General features: G+C 41.5%; 1 protein-coding gene across 1 annotated transcript in view; it reads right to left on the bottom strand.

Moving 5' to 3' along the window:
- RCSD1 (RCSD domain containing 1) overlaps positions 1-15,517 on the bottom strand; it is a 1,115,611-nt gene that overhangs the window by 332,570 nt on the left and 767,524 nt on the right. Inside the window, exon 5 of the mRNA XM_044073103.1 lies at positions 13,929-14,024. The gene's annotated coding sequence lies outside the window, so the exon portion shown is untranslated. The remainder of the gene's footprint in view (positions 1-13,928; positions 14,025-15,517) is intronic.

Raw genomic sequence — 15,517 nt, 5'->3', positions numbered from 1 at the left:
TTAAGGGGAAAATGCAGTGTCAAACATCTTACTTTCAAGAGTTAATTGTAAAAAGATAAAAAAACACATTCACTTAAAATTCAGCCTGCTATATTTGTATTTATACTACAAAAATGACAGCTTGCATGTAGGAAGGAATACTGGGATTCACAAAAACTTATCATGACGTGGAAGCCTTAACTTGGAAGGTTTCCATATTCGGGGTAAGTCTTTGATTTGAGACTAATTTTCCTAAAATGGTTTACTGCTGGGGAAGCTAAATGCTAATAGGGCAGCCTAGGGGAATGGCTAATGTTAAATGGCTATGCTCCCCCCCAAAGAAATGATGACTGCTCCCTATTAACTCAGAAAAGGAATTCAGAGAATTGTTCTGACGAGTTTTTTTTTTCCTGTGAAAATGAAAGCTGTCATGCAGTCACTCCAACAGGAGTAGTCACTGCACTAGTTAAGTATAACAGAGGTGTGTGTGTGTGTGTGTGTGTGTGTGTGTGTGTGTGTGTGTGTGTGCGTGTGTGCGTGTGTGCGTGCGTGCGTGTGTGTTTTGGAGCTTGTGGGAGGGGGTGTGCCTGACAGCTTCCCTGAGTGTGAGCATGTGTGTGCGGGCTTGTTTGTGTGTGTGTGTGTGTGTGTGTGTGTGTGTGTGTGTGTGTGTGTGTGTGTGTGTGTGTATATGTATGTATATATATATATATATATATATATATATATATATATATATATATATATATATATATGTGTGTGTGTGTATATATATATATATATATATATATATATATATATATACGAGCGTGTGTAGGCTCGAGTACATGCGTGCAAGTATATGTTTGCATGGGTGACTGAAGGTGTGTGTGCATTTACATAGGGTGTGCCTGTGGTACAACAATGCATAGGCTGGAAGGGAGAATACTAGTGTGGTCTGCTATTTCTCTGTGCAGGTTTACCATGTCTCTAAATCAGAGAGTCTGTCTGTGAAATTAACTGACCAACCCATGCTGGGCATTTATCACTGTGGGAGATAATCTCATGAATCCAGGCCAATGTATTTTGCTTCTAAAAAGCCCAAGGAGATACGTTTTAGTGCATGGGATAGCTTTTAATATTTTACAAATTATTAAATTTTAAAACTATGCCAATTTTAATTGCAAAACTTAAACATTTTGAACATAACATGTGAGAAGTCATTTAGGGAAAATCTGCTTTTAGAAGTTTTATAATGTAATGAACCTGTTAAAATAATTTACTGTACTATTGTTTGTGTCTTTCGGCTTTTCCCGGTTAGGGGTCGCCACAGCGGAACTCCGGTCCGCTAATGACTGGTAGTTGATTTTTATGTGCCGAGTTACCAGTCCTGACACACAATCTTCAAAGAAGGTACGCCCATTCACGCATGCCTCCACGCAGAAGACACTCTAGCTGAGAATCGAACCGGACAGCGTCTTACTGTGAGGCGAAAAGGCTACCGCAGCACCACCACCGTGGGTTCAAAATAATTTACTGTGCTATAAGCACAGGATTTCCAAGTATGTGTGGTGTATGTGAAGCACAAAGCAGAATGCAGACGATAAAGTCTGATTTGTCTGATTTCATAATGTCTACTGACTCCAAATCCTCCAAAGAGCCAGCAACTGGTCATCTAGTCAAATCCTTGTAAGAACACTAGAAATCAATGTCTTTTGCAGGGGAACAAGCCCATCTGCACCCCAAAGTAAGAGAATACCCCCACTCCACCCTATTACTTAAATATACTAGTTTCATGGTTGCACAACTGTGGCGATAAAGATGAATACATGGTGTGATAAATAAAGTGTGTACAGCTTTTTACAAGTATACACTGTAGATCTATAATACACTGCTGTCTTTAAGAACTAAGCAATCCCATAATGCAGTGAGTATGGTGTGTCAGTTGCAGAGCTAGAGAGGTGAGATGAAGCAGCTGCCTTTCTGCTGTGCTACCATTTTGTATGTTATTAAAGTTGTTTTACTATAGATGCTGATATCTACAGGCATTCTTATTAATCAACAAGATGACCCAGTAAGCTGTTGTGTGTGCATCATGACACTGTATCAGAACTGGTATCTATTTCTCATAAAATACTTGAAAAATGTCATTCAGACCAGAAACCATGCAAAACAGCCAGGTAGATACCACACAGTTCGCAGTAAGCTACTTTAACAAAAAAAAAAAATAGCAATTTTATCTCTAAACAAAATTGTTTTACTTATTATCTACCTTTAAGCCCAGAGTTGTTTAACTTCATGAAGACGTTTGCCCTGGCATCACAGAGGTAGAGATTTATACATTTTCAGATTGCAAAACAAAAGAAAGTAAAGAAATCCAGATAAACACTTTACTTTATGCCAAGGGCCAAAAAGTGGGAGCCACTTAGAGTTTGCATTTTAAGGGCCAAAGTGTTACATGTGAGTTACTAATAATTAAGCTCAAAGTGAACATTTCGTGCCAAAAGAAATATTTTTCATAAAAGGGCAAGCTTTCACACATATGTTCAAGTTATAGGAAAGTCTGTTAAAGTTTTTCAGGCATTTTTATGAACTGTCTGAAAATAGTGGATAAAGATGAACAAATTGGAGATAGAATTGTGATTGGGATGGCTGATAGTGTCTCATACACAGTAGTGGTGCCAGGCTCCTTTTCTTGACAGGCCATAATGTGGCAGCATAGCTTGCTGGTGGCGCATGTAAAGAAAGAAAATGACTGTGTAAGAGGTACATAACATAAATAAGTGATAAAGTGTGTAGTTTTTTATATAACCAATGGAATATTACAGTACCTTTCTAAGAATAATATGTCATCACCCTGAGTTACTACAAAATGTGTTTAGTGGGTGATTCTTTTAATGTATTTGCTAACCAAGTAAGCCTACTGGACAAAAAGTCCTTTTCAGGAGTGACACAGAAGCACTGTCTGGTTAAGTGACTTGCTCAGAGTTGCACATAGGCAAGCTGAAACAGGAAGAGTCAAACCCTGTACTCTTCCTTGACTACAGGAAGCAACTCATTATCACTTTCGAGTCTTCATCTTCTGCTCTGCTAGACTGATTCCAGGTATAGTGAATCAAACATTGTACCTTACTAGACTGTCCAGCAAGTTTTTCAGAATGTTACACTTGACTCTTCTTAATCTAGATCAAGGCATACAAATAACCTTCATCCTCATTTTCTAAAACTCTCCTATACCTTCATAAAAAGGCCATTGAACCCACAATAACTTTTTGCATTGCCGATACCGACAAAGGTAAACTAACAGCAGCAGTTTTTTGCTTACTTAGAAAAAGGCCCCTGACACTTCTAAATCACTTACTTTTCATAAATCAACTGCATTATTTGGCATTCTCATTATTAAAGAATGCAAGTTTGCCAAATGCACAAGACACTACTACCCTTTATATGCTGTATCACAACAGTGTGCTGCACATGACAGAAAGTGCAGCTATCAAGAATAAAACTAAGGAAGTGCTCAAAAAGCATTTTCCTGGGTTGAATCAGTACTATACCAAGCACTGAATCATGCTGGCAAGTTAAATTCCTGACTCATGGAACCTCAGCAAACTTTAAAACTAATATAGGGGCTGGTAGTACAGTAGCATCATATGCTACTTAGAGAAGCATCTCAAAGAATCCACAATTGCATGAAGCAGAAACAGAAATGCACAGCCCTGCAGGTAAACTCAAATGCCTTGGCAGATTCCAAGTAATGTCTGAGTGGAAGGAGCATAAGTATGAGTTCTCAGTTTATGTGCTGGGAGGGCCATACAAAAATACTATGTTCGGTAGAACTGTAGCATCTAGTTTGGGGCTGATTGTCAGAATAAGCAAAATTAATGTGAGCATGTTTGGTGAAGATGGTATGCTTAACTGTGAACCAGTAAAAATAAAATTAAAAATGTGATGCTCTCCCATATGCCTAGACCAGACTTAAAAGAATGCAGTTTCCAATACTGATCTAAGTAGAGGGAACTGAAACATATGCAAGATTTGATGTGATTGAAAGTATAACTGAACTGACCGTGCATCTATGGTAGCAATCATTATAAAGGATAGCAGTGTAAAAATATGTGTTGACTTAAAAAAAAGTGAAATGACATACTTATGAGTGAAAAATTTATTTTAGCTTCACTAACGAACATTACACCTGTGGTGATTGATGCCAGAGTGCTCTTTACCTCAGATGCTTTAAGCAGGTTTTGGCAGATTCTTCCTAAGAAAGATAGCCAAATGCTAACAACCTTCATTTCTCCAAATGAAATGTTTTACTTTAATAGACTGTCATTTGGTATAACTTCAGCAACAGAAATGTATCAGCTTGAGAACATATGGACCTGGCAGTCTTCCTTACACCAATAAGGTGAATAGTTACTGCATTACACAGATGATAAATGTGGCACAGTGGTTCAGTGGTTAGCACTGCTGTGTGTGTGTGTGTGTGTGTGTGTGTGTGTGTGTGTGTGTGTGTGTGTGTGTGTGTGTGTGTGTGTGTGTACGTGTGTGTGTGTGTGTACATGTGTTTGTATGTGTTGTATGGAAGAATGATATGGTGCCTGGCAGTGTGAAACTGGGTCTAGATGATGATCACTGTTGATGTGATATCTTGACCCCATGTATAAAAATGGAAAAAGGAGGTGATGGGTGGATAGACAAATGATGAATCTGTTGAGAGGGCATGATGGTGTTGTTATCGATAATGTGCTAGTGTTTGGACCTGATTAAGAGGCACTTGACATGAGAATGCTCCAAACCATAAAAACTTCAGGCTTGACACTGAAAGAAGGCAAATGCTATTTTGTAAAATATGAGATTCAGTATTTTAGTCACAGCATAAGTGTAGTGGAATCAGACAACATTCAAGCAAGGTCAGAGCTATAGCACAACTAAAAAGTCCAACTTATTTACCTGAGCTACGTCAGAACCAGGTGTAATAAATTAATTGGACAGATTCATACCAGATATATTCACAGTGCTATATCCACCAATAGAGTTACCTACGAAAGATGTACCCTGGTCATGGGAGAAGGTTTCAACTCATGCTTTTAGCACAGCCATAAAGATGCTAACATTTGCTGTGATGCTCACCTACTACAATGTCATGACATTGACAGTCAGTTGTGAGTACTAATGCCAGTAGCTATGGCGTACGTGTTGCTGTACTCCAGGTGAACGAATACGTTTTGGGACCCATTGCTCCAGAATACTAGCCAATGCTAAACAGAGATATTCACAAATACAGAAATAGAGGGCTGTGAGTGTGTGGGCATGTGAACATTTCCCAAGATACCTATTGAGACGTTCCAGCTCTAGACTGATCACAAGCCACTAGTTTCACTGATTAATTCCTACAATTTGGACAAGATATCACACAGATACCAAGGGCTTCTTATGAGTCTGAGGCTTTTCAATGTGAGAGCAATCCATTACTTGGGAGGAAATTAATTGTGGCTGATGCTATTCAGAAAACCAATATCTCTGGAGACACAATCTGATATAGAAGAGGACATTTCTGCCTATGTGCAAAGCATTATGACACCTCAACCCTTGTCTATAAAAGAGCTAAAAAACAGCAGCAAGCTACCAAGCACGAGAATGAGTTTCAAACAGTCATCATCTGATATGTCAGACATGTAAGAGATGGATTTCCCAACCACAGAAAAAGACAAATCATCTGATATACAAACACTACAATGTCAGATCACTACTGAATGAACATCTGTTTCAGGACAGAATTGTGTACCCTATTCACAACATGCTAAATACATGGAAAAACAACAAGGCCTCAAAAAGTGTCATAAAAGATTTAACATCAATATTGACATTGCAAGGCTTGTGTCAAAATGTCAGTTTTGCATCATACACAGACCATCCCAGAGAAAAGAACCATTACTACTGACACCTTTGCATCTTGGCCCTTGGCTGAGAATAGCTACTGACCTGTATAAATTTGAGGATTGCTCTTGAGATATACAGATAAAGCATGTGCCAACTATTAGCCAGCAGGTCACTGCAAGACCTTGTTTAACAGATATGTCATACCAGTCAAACTGGTTACAGACAATGGTATACAGTTTCCAGTAGTTTGCTGAGGACTATGGCTTCATTTATATGACAGTCCAATGCTATACTCAGAGAGTGGGCCAAACTGCTAAAAAGATTCTTTTGACAAACAGATCCTCATACAGCTTTCATGACTTACTATGCTGTTCCACACAGTGGCATAGAAGTCGACCCTTCACAGCTAATGCCTGGAAGACAAATTCCGACTAAACTACCAATGGTGGAATTCAAACTTGAGCCAAATACTATTTGAATCTATAATGAGAAATGCTGAAAGAGCAAAATATACTTTTAAGTGTTTTTATGAACGATGATGTTAAGTTGTCCAATCTCACCTTCGTTCTTGCTGGATGGGTTCGGAGCCGATCCTCGGCTCTAACTCGGCCACTTACTATAGCGCAAGAGCTCTTTACTGGCTTGAGGCTACCCATTATCCCAGAATGCCCAGCGCCAGCTACCCAGATCTCATTTGCCGCTTTAGCTGCGAGGTTGCGATCAATACTGGCTCAGGCTTAGTATAATTTTTTTGTCTCTTTTAAACTCAAATATTGTGCTTAAAATTTGACATAATTCTTCTTTGGTAGTGGTTTGTAAGTTTCTTTTACTGTAAACCCCCTTATCTCATCCTTGTGTTTTACTTTTGTGCTGTGTTGGCCGTCGCCCCTTAGTTGCTAGGCCTTCTGTTATTCCCTGAACTCGTTTAACTTAGAGAGTTCTTCCCCTCTCCACCTACCCTTAAGGACAGCCATTTAAGTTAGAGGCTCTCCTTTAAGGTCTTTATTAATTTTTAGTTTTTCTGTTGTAATTTATACTAAAATGTCTTAGGAAGTTAAAACCTCTGGTTTTAAAAAGTGTGACCCATGCTGTCAGAAGATGTCTCTGACAGATGGGAACACTAGTTGTGTTTACTGCTTGGGGGCTCTGCACTTACAGGACTCTTGTGCTATTTGTCATGCCTTTAGTCCAAGGGTCCTGCAGGAGCAGAAAAACAAGCTTATCCTTCGTGGATTATTGAAACAGGATTCTCTGACTAAAGCATCTCAGCCAGTGAAACCTTTGAAACCAGTCAAGCCTTTGGCTCCATGTTCGCAACCAACCTGTGAGCTTGACAAACCAAGTGTGTCGGTGCCTGCAGGCACCAACAAGACTACCCCTCCATCGGCTCCAACTGTTACTTCGGAGCTGTCTTGGAGCCACAAAAGAGCTAGGTCTCCTTCTTTGGAGCCGATTCGCTCAGTGCCACAATCACCATTACTTCAAGGTAAGTCCAGTCATCCCTCATCTTCCCACTCCTCTCGATCCTTGAGGTTATCGGATCAGGATGTGGAGAGAGTGGTCAGTAGGTTGCTTAAGTCACAGCCCTTTGCTAAAATGCTTTCGAGCCCACCTCAACAGGCTTCGGCTCCATCGCTTCAATTTCGATTCCTCCTCCAACTATGCTTAGTTCGGAGCCGGAGTCCATGAACGCTCCGGTAGTGGTTCCTTCGGCTCCGATGACATCCTCATTGGCTCCGACATTGGCTCCAATTATCTTGATTCTTCCTCCCTGCTTACCAGGTGCCAGCAGGAAGGCAAGATGCTCTCTGATGTTGGCTCCAAGGGGGGAAGTGGCATCGGACCCTTGTCTGACCCTGCTCTCCCTCTCGAAGCATCAGTTGACCTCGGCTCCCGCATCGGCCTCAGAGCCATTGCCCTCAGCGCAGGGTGGTATTCCTGTCTCTTTGGAGCTGGAGCCCTCCTAGGGCCGAGACCGTGACGCCTTCAAGGTCATGCGGAGAGTGCTGTCCCCACAGACGGCTCCACTATCGGTTCCATCGGCTCCGTCCCCCTCGGTGCCTGTTACAACCTCTGCTCCTCCTCCAGCCCCAAAGCGTAGGGAACCTATGATCCAGGACACCCCATTGGGTGAATCCTCTTCTTCCGAAACCTCCCCAGAGCATTCTCAGCAGACTTTCCAGAAGAAAAAGTGCAACAGGAAGCACCAAGACTCTCCTAAGTCTGTCACCTCAAATGCAGACCTGGATGAATCGGAGGGGTCCCCAAGGTCTCCCTCTGAAGATGTTTCCTTTTCGGACATCCCTGAGATTCTCAGGCAGAGGCATAGCTGGGCTTCCCTAGCCCCCTCCCAGGATGAGTCTGTATACCTGGATGCATTTGTTTCCTAATGACCTTCCACCTCCTGGGTGTCTCTGCCTTTTGATCCACTCATGTCTGTAGTGTCTTGAAAGGCTTGGTCAGCTCAAGATTCCATGGAACCTGTCCTGAGGAGACCCAATAAATTCATCACAGCTCCCCAAGACAAACATTTCTTAACTAAAGGTGTCCCAGTTGATGCCATGGTGGTAGCAGCAGCCACAAAGAGAAAGTTAGCTGAAACCTCCTCATCTGTCCATCCACCGAATAAAGACTCTCATACGATGGACAGATATGGTAAGCAAATGTTTTCATCAGCGATCTTCTCCCTTAGGTCCCTGAACTATCTTTCCCATTTTACTAGGCTTCAGAGGGATCTCCTAAAAGACCTTGGAGATACCCTACAAGATCCTACAGCTGAGGGAGCTTCAGCCAAGGTAGCTACTCAGCTTGCGACTCTTAATTCAGTAGTCAACTCCTCCATGAGGCTTATTTCATAGGCAGCCGATAGAGCGAGTAGAGCGGCAGGAACAGGAGTAGCTCTTAGGAGACATTCTTGGCTGCGGCTGTGTCAGTTTGTGGAACTTTTCAGAGAATCCTTCACCAATACCCCCATTGATGGCTCCTCTCTCTTTGGGCCTCAGGTGAAACACACGTTTACCAGGTGCCAGCAGGAAGGCAAGATGCTCTCTGATGTCGGAGTCCATTTTTCCACTCCTACCAGACCATACCCAAAAGGTCAGAAGGGTGGAAAGATGTGGTTTCAAAAATCCCAGGGACCCCTGCCTGATGCACATGGTGAATTTTCCCCCAGGTGTAGAGGGGGAAATAATAACAATGGCAGACGGCACCCTCGTGGCAGAGAGGGTCCGCAAAATCAGGGTGACAGAGATACATTCTCTTCCAAACCCTATCAACATCCCTGAAGGGATGCTCGACTGCTCAACTCTGGAAGCAGTCGGGGGAAGGCTTTCATTGTACCCAAATGCCTGGCAGAATATTACAAAAGACAAATGGTTACTAGCCATTATATCCAGAGGTTACAAGATTCCCTTTCATCAACCCCCTTTTGTTTAAAAAAAAATCCATCCCAGATGTTCCACCCAATCTAAGGGATCAGGCAGTCATAGAAGTTTCAAGACTGCTAGAAAAAAGAGCCATCCAGGAAGTCCCCGCAGACCAAGTAGGATCTGGAATTTACTCAAGATTCTTTTTAGTGCCCAAAAAGACAGGGGACTGGAGACCAATTCTGGATCTCAGCAGGTTAAACAAATCTGTACAAAAAGAAAAGTTCCGGATGGTAACACTGCAGTCCATTCTCCCCATTCTGGATCAGGACAATTGGATGTGCTCCATAGATTTTCAGGACGCTTACTATCATATAAAAATTGACAGATGGTCCAGGAGATTTCTACGCTTCCGGCTAGGGGCCAGTCATTACCAATTCAGAGTTCTGCCCTTTGTTCTCACCACAGCCCCCAGGGTGCTCACCAAATGCATGGCAATAGTCACAGCTCACCTGAGACGTCAAGGATTCCAGGTGTTTCTATATCTGGACGACTGGCTCCTCACTGCTACCAGCAGGCAACAACTTATAGAGGTATGAGATTACACCATCACATCCTGTGCTCAACTAGGCATCACAATAAACTTCGAAAAATCTACCTTGTTGCCCTGTCAATCTATTACATACATAGCAGCAGAGCTAAACACAAGAAAAATGATTGTAAAATTGCCTCAAGAAAGAGTTTCTATTATTCAAAAGCAGGTGTCACTTCTCCTGAGGAGCAAAAGAATTCAAGTCAAATATGTTCTTCAAGTCCTAGGGTCCATGGCAGCAGCCATTCTTCTAGTCCCCTTAGCACACTTTCACATGAATATCCTTCAGTGGCTTCTTTTCACACAATGGTCCTTCCAGGAATTACCCATGTCTCACATGATGCTAATTACGGAATCTTGCAAAAGACACCTTTCCTGGTGGATGGTCTCCCCACTAGTTTCTCAGAGCAGACCTTTCATGGAACCCCATCCGGTCGCCACAGTGACCACGGACGCTTCCCTGATAGGGTGGTGGTGGGGGGCATTATCTAGGGAAGACAGTCCAAGGCCCTTGGCAACCTCACGAGTACCACTTGCACATCAACGTCCTGGAGATGAGAGTGGTGCTCCTAGCATTGCAAGCTCTTCAAGACTCTCTTCCTGTCGGGACTATTGCAATACAGACGGACAATATGTCAGTGGTTTGGTACATCAACAAACAGGGCGGAACCAGGTCTTACCCCGAGAGGCCCTCAGACTGTGGCAATGGGCGATTTCCTCCCAACGTTTTCTGATAACGCATATCCCTGGGACATCCACTGTAATAGCGGACAGGCTCAGCAGGGCTATCCTCATGCCTCACGATTGGTTTCTGAAACAGAAAATTGTGGATCTTATTTTCTACAAATGGGGCCAGCCTTGCTGCGATCTCTTTGCCTCTCCCCTCAACAACAAATGCAGCAGCTACTTCTCCCTTGTTCCTCCTCCAGGTCAGACACCCAGGGATGCTCTAGTCCATGATTGGCCTCAGGGATGCCTTTATGCATTTCCCCCCTTCCCCATTATTCCAAAAGTCATTCAGAAAGCAAAATCGTTGGGTTGCAAAATGATCCTCATTGCCCCCTATTGGCCTTGACAAATTTGGTTTCCTTTCCTTCACCACCACCTTCTAGCCCAGCCTTGGATTCTGGACCCAGTACCGGACCTCTAGATTCATCAATCAGGCGGGCTACACCAATCCCTCCAATCTCTCAAGCTTGTAGCTTGGTTACTCCACTTCCAGTCCTAGCCAGGCTCCCCAATATTTCCCCAGCAGTGCGTGATATTATTGTTTCCTCTCATAAGACAAATACAAGGAAAGTCTATGCTGGCAAATGGAAAATATTCTCTTACTGGGCAGAATCCAGGAATTTAGATCCTTTTACAGCTCCTGTACATGAGATTTTGGACTTCCTAACAGAACTGTTTCATTCTGGTGCAGTGGCTGCTACCATCAGAGTACAACTGGCTGCCATTTCAAATTTTTATGTCGGAGTTTCTAACTCCAGCATAATGTCTCACAAACTCTGTAAGGCCTTCAAGAGAGGTACAGCTCTACTTAGAACCCCAGTGAAAGAGCCACTTCCACCTTGGGATCTCAGTTTGGTTCTTGCCTCCTTGATACTGCCACCCTTTGAACCAGCAGCATCATGTTCCTTGAAATTTCTCTCTTGGAAAACTCTTTTCTTAGTTGCTATTACTTCTGCCAGACGTGTTTCAGAACTTCATGTACTATGTGTTCGCCCTCCATACTTAGTTTTTCACAAAGACAGGGTTTCCCTGAGAACTAACCCATCTTTTCTACCTAAAGTTTGTTCAGACTACAATTTGAATCAATCCATTGAACTCCCTGTTTTTTTCCCTAATCATTCCAACAAGGCAGAATACAGATTACACCAACTGGATGTGCATAGACAATTGCGTTTCCATCTCCGTAGAACTAAAGAAATGAGAAAATCAGATCAGTTGTTCCTTTCATTTGGTAGCAACAAACAAGGCCTTCCAGTTTCTAAAGTAATAGTGTCAAATTGGTTATCGGACACCATAGTCCGTACCTACCACTTGCGACAAAAAGGTCTTCCAACAAAACCCAAAGGTCATTCAACCAGGTCAGTAGCTACTTCGGTAGCATTTCAATCTATATTGCCAATAGATTCAATTTGTGCAGCAGCTACTTGGGCAGATCCTCATACGTTCATTTCTCATTACAAAGTAGATGTGGTCTCCCGGGGCAGAGCTTTCTTTGGTTCCATAGTTCTGAAGAGTCTGTTCCAATGAGCCACCCAGGATTGAGGAGCTAGGGATGGTGTCCCATCCAGCAAGAATGAAGGCGAGATTGGACAACTTAACATAAAGAAGTTATGTACCTACCATAATGTTCCATGTTAGCTGTCCTTCATCTTGCCTTCCTTCTTGCGTCCCTCCCTCCTTCCCCCTTCCTCGAGGATTGAGAGGAGTTTCTCAATGGTTTCACTGGCTAATTTGTTTTGTTATTAGTTGCTTCTCAACCAAACCGTGATATTTAACTGTATATCCAGGTTTATTAATGCATTATCTTCTATAATTATGTCTAGTGTGAGCTATCTCAAACGAGATCTGGGTAGCTGGAGCTGGGCATTCTGGGATAAGGGGTAGTCTCGAGCCAGTAAAGAGCTCTCGAGCTATAGTAAGTGGCCGAGTCGAAGCCAAGGATCGGCTCTGAACCCATCCAGCAAGAAGGAATGCGAGATGAAGGACAACTAACATGGAATGTTATGGTAGGTACATAACATCTTTTTATTCCACCCAAGCTCTACCTGTCCTTCATCCAGGATAACCAGTTTGCCTTAAACTTGAGAAGGTGGGAAGTAGGAGACAGCAGATGTTGCAATATAAAAAAACATGAATCAAAGTCCTACATGGTGCAGACCAATGATGGCACCATTGTAGGATGTAACTGGAGACATATTCAGGCTATTCCTGAAAAGTGTCAAGGTAAATGTTGTGTAACAGAGAGCTATGCCCATGTAATACAGCTAAGGATGATTAGTCAATTAGAGTGTTCCAGTGGCATCTAAGGCTCTACTGCAACCTATTATCCAAGAGAAATGTGGACTTTTAGAATATGAAATATGTTTCAAAGATGCACATACTGTCTTAAAACTGTCTTAAAACTGAATATTAATCCAAAAATGACTGTTACTGATGCTACCCAAACTGCTGAAATGAGCAACACTGGAAAAAAAGAATCAAAACACTTTAATACTTTTCAAACCTTTTTCCTACAGAAATATTAGTCTAGTAAAAACTACTCGAGTGGTTGTGAGGTTAGATTTCTGCTACATTTTCATGAATGTAGCTGAATCTAGTTGGCAGATAAGTGACATTTCTTTTCTTGCATATAAATATAACTGCTTTACTCTGGAAAATAGCTTAGATACATCAAATACTATTAGAAGGCAGCTGCTTGATAACATGTATAAAACATTTTAAATTGCATTTGTACTGTTTAATAATATTCAATAGTTTTAGAAATGTGCACTGAACAAAGCTTAGTTGTATACTATAGTTTTAGAGAGAGTTTTCTCTCTCTCTCTCTCTCTCTCTCTATCCCTCTAGGGTGGGGTGGGGTGGAGAGTGATGATAAAAAATGTATACAATTTTTTTACATGTATATTCTGTGGCTATGTCATATGCTGCTGTGTCTTTAAGAACCAAGCCATCACATCATGCATTAAATCTAATGTGCCACTTGGTGGAGAGCTGGAAAAGAGATGAGGCTGTTAATTGAATTTCTGCTATGCCACCATTTTGCATGTTATTAAAATTGCTGTTTTAATTAAAATGCTGGCACATTCTTAACATCTCTGAACAAGATGAACAGGCAACCATTGGCATGCATTGTTGAAACCTGGTAGGGGAGTAAACACTTACAGGAGCAATAGCACCCCTGTTCTCCTTGTAATTCATTTTTCAGGGAATCAACAAAATTGCTGAGTTGCAACTTGACAAGCTGATGTTTGTTGGCTTACATTCTGTCAACATGTACAGTAGACCGACAAAAGTCTGGATAAAAGTTAAAATAATACATTCACAGTTCAGAAAAAAAAACACAACAGATGCTTTTCTTTACTGCAGCCTTTCACTTTCCATGTAATGGAAGCTGCTGACCTTACCTCTTCAGCTTTGTGACTCACTTTTTCCTTGACTGGATTATTTTGCAAATTCAAGCAGCAAGGAGGCTTCTTGTGAACAGGTGGGCAGACACGTTTCTATAACAAAAAAGTCTGAATCAGGATATTCTGTTAAATTGTACAGGATGTCACATAATACCATTCTCCCTTCTCTAACCAGTAAATTGTATGTACTAACACTAGTTGCTAGACTAAGGACATCCTTAGGTCACCAAGAGTAGCCTTTCCTGTGGTGAGGCAGCTGGGATCCACATTCTTGCTAGTGTCTGCATGTGACTTGCAGACTGGACCATGCAATTGTCACAAAGGACTAAATGGATGCCAAGTGCATCCTTAACTTTTAAAATCATTTTCCTGTTTTTCAGTCAGACAACCTTTTCCTTTTAAATACTGGAAGGGCAGAAAATACTTTTACAAACTCGGTTAATCCCAAATTAATTTAGAACATCAAATGTACTAAAAACGTGAAATATGGACATTTTGCTTACTTATATCTATTTCAACAGATTGAGATACTTTGGTATGCTTGCCTTTTCATACTTTGAATAACAATTTAGTTAATTCAATGTAAAGGCAGTGGTAACAGCATAATTTTACCTTTCATCATCAGTAAGCATAAATTATACCTGCTAATACAAGATTTCATTTAGAAATGAGATTATACTACAAGAGATGATTCAGCTGTGGCTAGCATGCTCTAACAGGCTTTTGTGAGGTTAACATGACCTGCTTTTTTACTATTGCTACAGGTCTTGTGAATTTGTCTTACCTTGTGTCATAGCTTTTAGGATTAGCATCAGAATCCATGAAATAAAGATAATGGAAGAAACTACATTATGAACTTTGCCCTGGCTTACTGTCCTATACATATTCTGAAGTCTGAAACATTACACAGTCTGAAAAAAAATAACAAGCAATGCCATAATACAGTTAAAATGCCCATAGATTTTAACAGAGGGTAAGGAGTGTTTAATCCACAGAGTATTATTATTATTATAGGTTCATAGGTTCATACTAGGCTATCTGCCCGAGGGCATTTACAAGCCTAGCCCATAGTTTTGTGGCTTACGCCACCCCTTTAGTTTGGGGAACTATGCCCATTATTTTGCTGTGCCTCTGTCGAGCAGTGACACTGAGGTAATCCCTGGGGTATATCTGCGATCTCCCATCCATTGGTCAAGATTCCTCTTGAACAAGGCCAGGTAAGCTGCTGATCTTACTTAACACCTCACCTATTTTTCCTCTTTCCATCCAAAAATGACTACTATATGAATTCCCTAAATTCTGTTACTGCTCATGTTATCACTTCTTCAAGAAGGCTGTTACAGTCATCCATCACCCTTTCCTTGAAATAATAGTTCCTCATATTTCTTTTGTAATTTCTGTTTTGTATCTTTAAACACATCCGTTGTTCTTGTATGTCTTTTTCCCAAGTAGGGTACCTACTTGGAATCTATCTGTTTCTTTAAATTACTTAACTATGTCTCCATATCCTGCTCTGCCTCCTTTTTGATGACAGAACATGTTTAGATCTTTCTTTAAATGGTTTTTGCTGAAAACTGCACCACTTT

The sequence above is a fragment of the Protopterus annectens genome, chromosome 5.part1 (assembly GCF_019279795.1).
Source record: "Protopterus annectens isolate FY-2018-M chromosome 5.part1, PAN1.0, whole genome shotgun sequence".
Lineage (NCBI taxonomy): Eukaryota > Metazoa > Chordata > Ceratodontiformes > Protopteridae > Protopterus > Protopterus annectens.
This window is presented reverse-complemented; position numbering and strand designations above follow the sequence as displayed.